General features: G+C 42.2%; 1 long non-coding RNA gene across 3 annotated transcripts in view; it reads right to left on the bottom strand.

Annotated features, from left to right (window-relative positions):
- Positions 1-2,867: 2,867 nt before the first annotated feature.
- LOC129037253 (uncharacterized) overlaps positions 2,868-6,000 on the bottom strand; it is a 42,728-nt gene continuing 39,595 nt past the window's right edge. For all 3 annotated transcript variants that reach the window (XR_008502762.1, XR_008502761.1, XR_008502763.1), the window contains 2 exons: positions 3,727-4,046; positions 2,868-3,207 (listed from right to left, as the gene is read on the bottom strand). This is a non-coding gene — a long non-coding RNA (uncharacterized LOC129037253). The remainder of the gene's footprint in view (positions 3,208-3,726; positions 4,047-6,000) is intronic.

The following is a 6,000-nucleotide window of genomic DNA, read 5'->3' as shown; positions in this document are numbered from 1 at the left end:
TAAAGGAAGCACATAGTCACGTGGCTTAAATGTCTCTAAATAAAAAGTCAAAGTGAATTCATAAGAACAATTCTCCCATGGAGCCACCTGGCTGGAATCAGCAAGAGATTTCCTGCTGTGGAAACCCCAAGGAAAGAATTACAAGATTTTAGAGATCATTTCGTGTCAGAGTTCTAACACTTAGAAATGTGCTCAAGCTATCAAAAACTGATGTAAACACAGTCCTTCCCATTCAGTGGGGAGGTTTAAAAATAAAAGCTATTACCTAGGGTGCAATTTAAAAACAGACCATTTTGTGGAGTTTCTATGTTTTATATTAGTAAGTGTTCCACTGTCAAAGAATTTAGAAGAATGAGGAGATTCACAAAATTACTTAGTTATATATTACAGGGATTCATATCTTCAGTATGCTGGCCTGCACTAAGAATCTCTAAGACAGAACTTTCATAGGATGCTCCTCCCAAATTTATTTGGCAATTGAATCTGTGAGTCCAGAGTATTTATGTTCATTACAACACACTGTGAAAAATGCTGGGCATCTCTGTGTAGGTCTCCTTGATAAAAGGCTATGCTTTGTTTTACTCTGGGTTAAAAGGAACATGGACCAATGAATGACGGAATAGGAAGTCAATTGTCCATGTTGGTAGAGGCAGAAGGAGACAAATGCCTGGGCAGATAGGGAACAGTTACTCTTCATGAAACCCACCTTTAAGCCTGAAACAGCATGAGGGCTGAAAGACATGACTGCTGGCCCTGGATGAAACCCCCGACCCAGAGGAAGAACTGCTTCTGTTTGCCCGCCCATTCCCAATTGATTCTTTCTGAATAATGTCTTTTAACCAATCAAATGCTGCCTTTTCTGATACTACCTATGGCTTACCTGGGCATGCCAGCATGTGCACTGGCGGAGCAGGTGGATCCACTAGGAAATCATGCCTTATGCTGGGGAGGAGTTCGGCCTCTTCAACTTGTGTGTGGCAACCTGGTGTCCGATTTTGTGAGGTGGAAAACCTGCATGCAGGTCCCCTCTTTTTGTTGAGAGCTTTTATTTTGCTTAATAAATTCTGCCCTCCTCACCTTGAAATGTGTCTGTGTGCCGAATTTTTCCTGGTCATGAGACAAGAACCAGGATTTTAGCTGAACTAAGGAGCAAAAAATCCTGCATCAATGTTACCATGTGCACAAACTCACTCCTCGTTTTTCTGGAACCATACAGTCTTTTTGGAGCTGCAATAATTATTAAAGGTCCCTGACAGAATGATTTAAATTATATGAATTTCAAGATAACATCCAAATACCACTCTATATTTGGCCAATTTTTGCCAAATTTCAGTCTCCAACTGTAACAAAATAATTTGATTTTGAGTGAATAAAATTTTAGCAAGAAAGACTTGAGCTCTAATATAAACATTTTATCAACTCTTTCAAAGTGTTTTGGACACTCAGGAATTTCTATCGCAAGAACATTGTTGTTAGAGCTGGACTAATGCAGGGTTCTGTCTCCTAAGCCATCCCAGCATCCTAGGAAGCTCAGTGGAAAGCCAGTGCCCAAGGGCCTGGCCTGACTCAGGAGTAGGATGCTAAGGGTAAGCTCCTGTCTCCTGCTCTGCTCACTTGGTTTCGTTTGTCCTTCATCCTCCTGTTTAACCATTCTTCTCAGAGCTAAGGCCATTAACTTGTGAAGCCTCCTTAGACTTCCCCAAGCACCTGGACCTAAGATAACATAGGTAAAGCCTCTATTCTCTTGCTTGGGACAAACTTTATCACCAGAAAATAGTAGCTGCTCTTATTTTCCTCCATGTTCTCCTGGGTTTCTCATAGAATTTGGAATAGAATTTGGAATTTTTGACTCTCATACTCTCCTCAATAAAAGGTCTATCATCAGCAGACTTCAAAAGTGGGAAAACCCTAAGAGAAGCTAATTTGGTATAGCTAAGTCTTACATCAGATACCAAAACTGAGTAAAGGGAGATGTCACTCCTCATACACTTTCTAAACTCAAGAGGAAAAGGAATCAGGAGTTGAGAGGACATCAAGGTATGTGCTCTCTTTGCTTCTGGAGTCTCCAGGGATAAGCTAAGGCTAACTAGGAAGCCCAGCCAGTCTGCAGAGATTCTTGTCCCTCCCATGATGATATGGTTCAGCTGTGTCTCATCTTGAATTCCCAGGTATTGTGGGAGGAACCTGGTGGGAGGTAATGGAATCATAGGCGCAGGTCTTTCCCATGCTGTTCTCATGATAGTGAATAAGATTCATGAGATCTGATGGTCTTAAAGAGGGAGTTTCCCTGAACAAGCTTTCTTCTTCTCTTGTCTGCCACCATGTAAGACGTGCCTTTCACCTTCCATCATAATTGTGAGGCCTCCCCAGCCATGTGGAACTGTAAGTCCATTTAATCCCTTTTCCTGTATAAATTATCCAGTATTGGATATCAGCAGCATGAAAACAGACTAATACACATGGACTCAGAGCAAGCCTGTCTCTGTGAGACCATCAGCTGACCTGGCCCGTCCCATAGGCCCTCTGAAAAGTACACACATGCTGTTCCATGGAGGCCCACAGAGAAGCAGAGCACTGGAACTGTCCAGTTAGCTGCTGGTGCATAACTGGTCCCAGGAATTTCAGGGGCGGATGGCCAGGAAATGATCCCGCCACTAAACCACTGACCACCCAGTGTCTGCCACAGAAAGAACATGCTGCTAAAACTAAATTAAGACTAAAATAGGACTTCATTTTAACCTGGTTTAGTTTTTCCAGAGATGGAGTTGCATTTAGCCACATTTTTCATCCCCACCTGCATTTTGGTGTGCACACACATGTAATAAATACTCATAATAATATGTCCACAATTTAAAAAATGAAGCATTGGGTTTTATGACTTAGTTTATTGGAGTTAATTGTTTAGAGGCAAAGAGGACACCTGGGGTGGACACATAAGCACATGAATTTAAGGAGGAAAGTGGGGTCTGTCCAATTCAAGTGGGGGACCCCTTCTCAGACACTGAGACCCCCACATTTCTCTCAGTCACTCTTTGTATCACTGCTAATTAGGCAGAAAACATCATGTTGGTTCTGCAGTGAATGTTGGCAGACAGCCAGCCCAGCAGTGGGTTCTCCATGGCTTCTCCCACGTTTTCTGCCCAGCTGGCCTCCAGGGACCTGTAGGAGCCACACATGCTGGGAAACTCCATTTGTCTCCAGAAATGGCTGCAACAAAGTAAATAATTCAGTGATTTGTGTATGGAACTTTATATAAAAATTTCCATAAAACTTCATATAACATTTTCCATATTTCCATGCCTGAGATCACTTGAAGTGAATCAAGAAAAAAATGATTTCCACTGAAAGTGTGATGCGAGTTTTAATAAACACATTCAGTAAACATCAAAAGACAGGTAAGTGTCTCAGGGAAACTCCTATTACTCCCCATGAACTCTCCAAGTAGAGAAATAAATGCCCTGTGCTGTGGTGAAATAGATTCTTACAATATTTTTTGCTTCATCAATCATTTAGTATGATACTTTATGTCACCTGCATTTTGACTAATGATCCTTTTTATTTTCAATTTTTGTTAATGTTACTGTAAAAACCACATTTATTTTCACTTATGTGAGGGTGATCTGTCACAACTCACTTTTCTTTGCATGAAGAAAAAGCACAGGTCTCGAACAATTGCTTCTGTACGTCCTTTCTTTTGGGACAAGAGAATTACCAAGAAAGCCTCACCTTGGCAGAAGGGTGTCAACAAGAGGTTGACCTGCCTCCTCTCCAGCTGCCCAGCACAGCTCTCACTCCTTCCCAGAACGATAACTTGACATTGTGTTGTTTTTATACTTTCACATCTTGGTGACATCAAGCCAGATAGTGAAGGGTCTTTCTTACAAGGACTTTCCTGATGCATTGTGGTCACCATCACACAGTTGAGGAAGGGAAAGGATTAAAATGTTATAAAACTTGCCAGGGCAGAAGATCCATGCCCCAGGGCACATGATAGGAGTAGGCTTATTCCCCAGTGCTCAGAAGTTGTCTACATTGTGCCAAATATTCTGGGAAAAAAAATTGAAAATGCTTGCATTAGGTGGGTGCAAAACAGAATTTTATAAATACTTCAATGCTTCTAAAAAGCTGACATGCCCTTTTATAGACAAACATTTTGAATTATTTTCAATGAACTCTGTGATAGTTAATTCTGTCAACTTGACTGGGCTAACGAATGCTCAAGATAGTTGGTAAAACATTACTTATGGGTGTATCTGTCAGGGTTTGAGAAGAGATGAGGATTTAAATCTGTGGACTGAGGTGAGAAAGACCAACCCTCACCAATGTAGATGACATCTACGTCCAATCTGTTGAGAATGCAAATATAACAAAAAGGCAGAGGAAAGGGGAATTTGCTCTCTCTGAACTGAGACAATTATCTTAGCCTGCCCTCAGACACAGGTGCTCCTGATTCTTGGGTCTTTGAACTCAGATGTGGGCTGAAACCATCAGTCACCTGATTTTCAGGCCTCCTGATTTGGAGAAGCTTCCCCGGGTCTCCAGCTTTACAGACATCGAACTGTAAAATTTCTCCGCTCTGTAACTATGTGAGCCAATATACTGTTTCTCTGGAAAATCCTGACTAATACAGGCTCCATGCCATTCTCTACAAACCATTACATGGCTACTGCTGGGTACTTAGGTCACAGCCTTTGAAAGGCTAACTCTAGGTTACAATTCTCTCTGAATCCATGCCAAGGTGTTTTCAATTTGGTGACCTGAAACATAGATCAAAGATGCAGTGCACAAACATTTTAGAAAACACATTTATCTCGGAGACTAAAAATGGCCTCCGTAACTTTTTGGCCCCTGTGAGTGAACTGCTAGGACATGGTCAGGTCTCTAGCAGAGACAGATACCCGAAGTCCACAGATATTCTGGTTCTCATCTGGGATCCTCGCCTGCCTGGAAAATGTGTTAGAAAGTGAAGAGGGAATGGTTCTGATCAGACACAGCACAGACATTCTATATGCACAGGAATAAGCCAGCTAGAGGGTGGATGGTGTAGTTTTGACAGACCTTCCTGAATAGAGCATAGAGGTCATAGTCAACTTGGATCTTGTTTTTTTGACTTCTGGCAACAAAGAACTCTGCTTCCGAAGATGCTTTCTGAGATTCTAGAAACAAAGATAGTTTGTCTCCACCCTGACACTTATACAGCCTGCCTACATACACCCGCCCTTTGCTCATGAGGCATGCAGTTTTGTGACCCAGATTGTGGCTTCAAGGTGGTGAACTCAGCCAGGACTCTTAGCCAACAGGCCCAAAATCCAGGTATCATATGACCTGCTTACTCCTGAAATGTAATTCCCCAAGAAACATTTTCTTCATATACGCAAATTCTTTCTTGCCACAGTAAGCTACGGTGATTTTTCAGCCTCTGCACACCACACAGAAAGAGAAAAGCTATCCCAAACATTGCATTTTGTTTGATCTTCTTGCAAATATGCAGCCAGATTACTGACTGGCATGGCCTTGCCTTGGCAGGCTCCCTGAGAAATGCTGGGTTCCAAGACAGCAGAGTGTGAGTCCCGGCAAGGAAGATCTGCAAACGTTGACCTTTGAGGTTGGTGTCATATTTAAACAATAAAGTTGTGTGGCGAAAAGGTGGCAGAAGGGCCAGTGGCTTCACTAGGGGCTCCAGGTTGCAGTAAATATTCAACTCATCCTCCTCAGCCTTCCTCTTCAACCTCAAGCAGAGTTGTCTTTCATTTCCTTTGTGGCTTTCTGAGTACCATTTATACAAGGAAAGAGGGACACCCTGGACCTCAACAATCCAGGTTTTCCTCTTTTCTTGACAGGCATAAAAGTTGGCATTAGGTGCTTCCTATTTTTAGCCATCAAAAAGACATCCCTCTGATCTGGGGACTCCCAAAACCAGACACGTCATTGATTATGTCATCAAAATGGCTAAAGAGATGCCCACCACTCATGTCTCCACAAAGAAGAACCAAAATAACA

Source organism: Pongo pygmaeus, chromosome 4 (assembly GCF_028885625.2).
Source record: "Pongo pygmaeus isolate AG05252 chromosome 4, NHGRI_mPonPyg2-v2.0_pri, whole genome shotgun sequence".
NCBI classification, from domain to species: Eukaryota; Metazoa; Chordata; class Mammalia; order Primates; family Hominidae; genus Pongo; species Pongo pygmaeus.
This window is presented reverse-complemented; position numbering and strand designations above follow the sequence as displayed.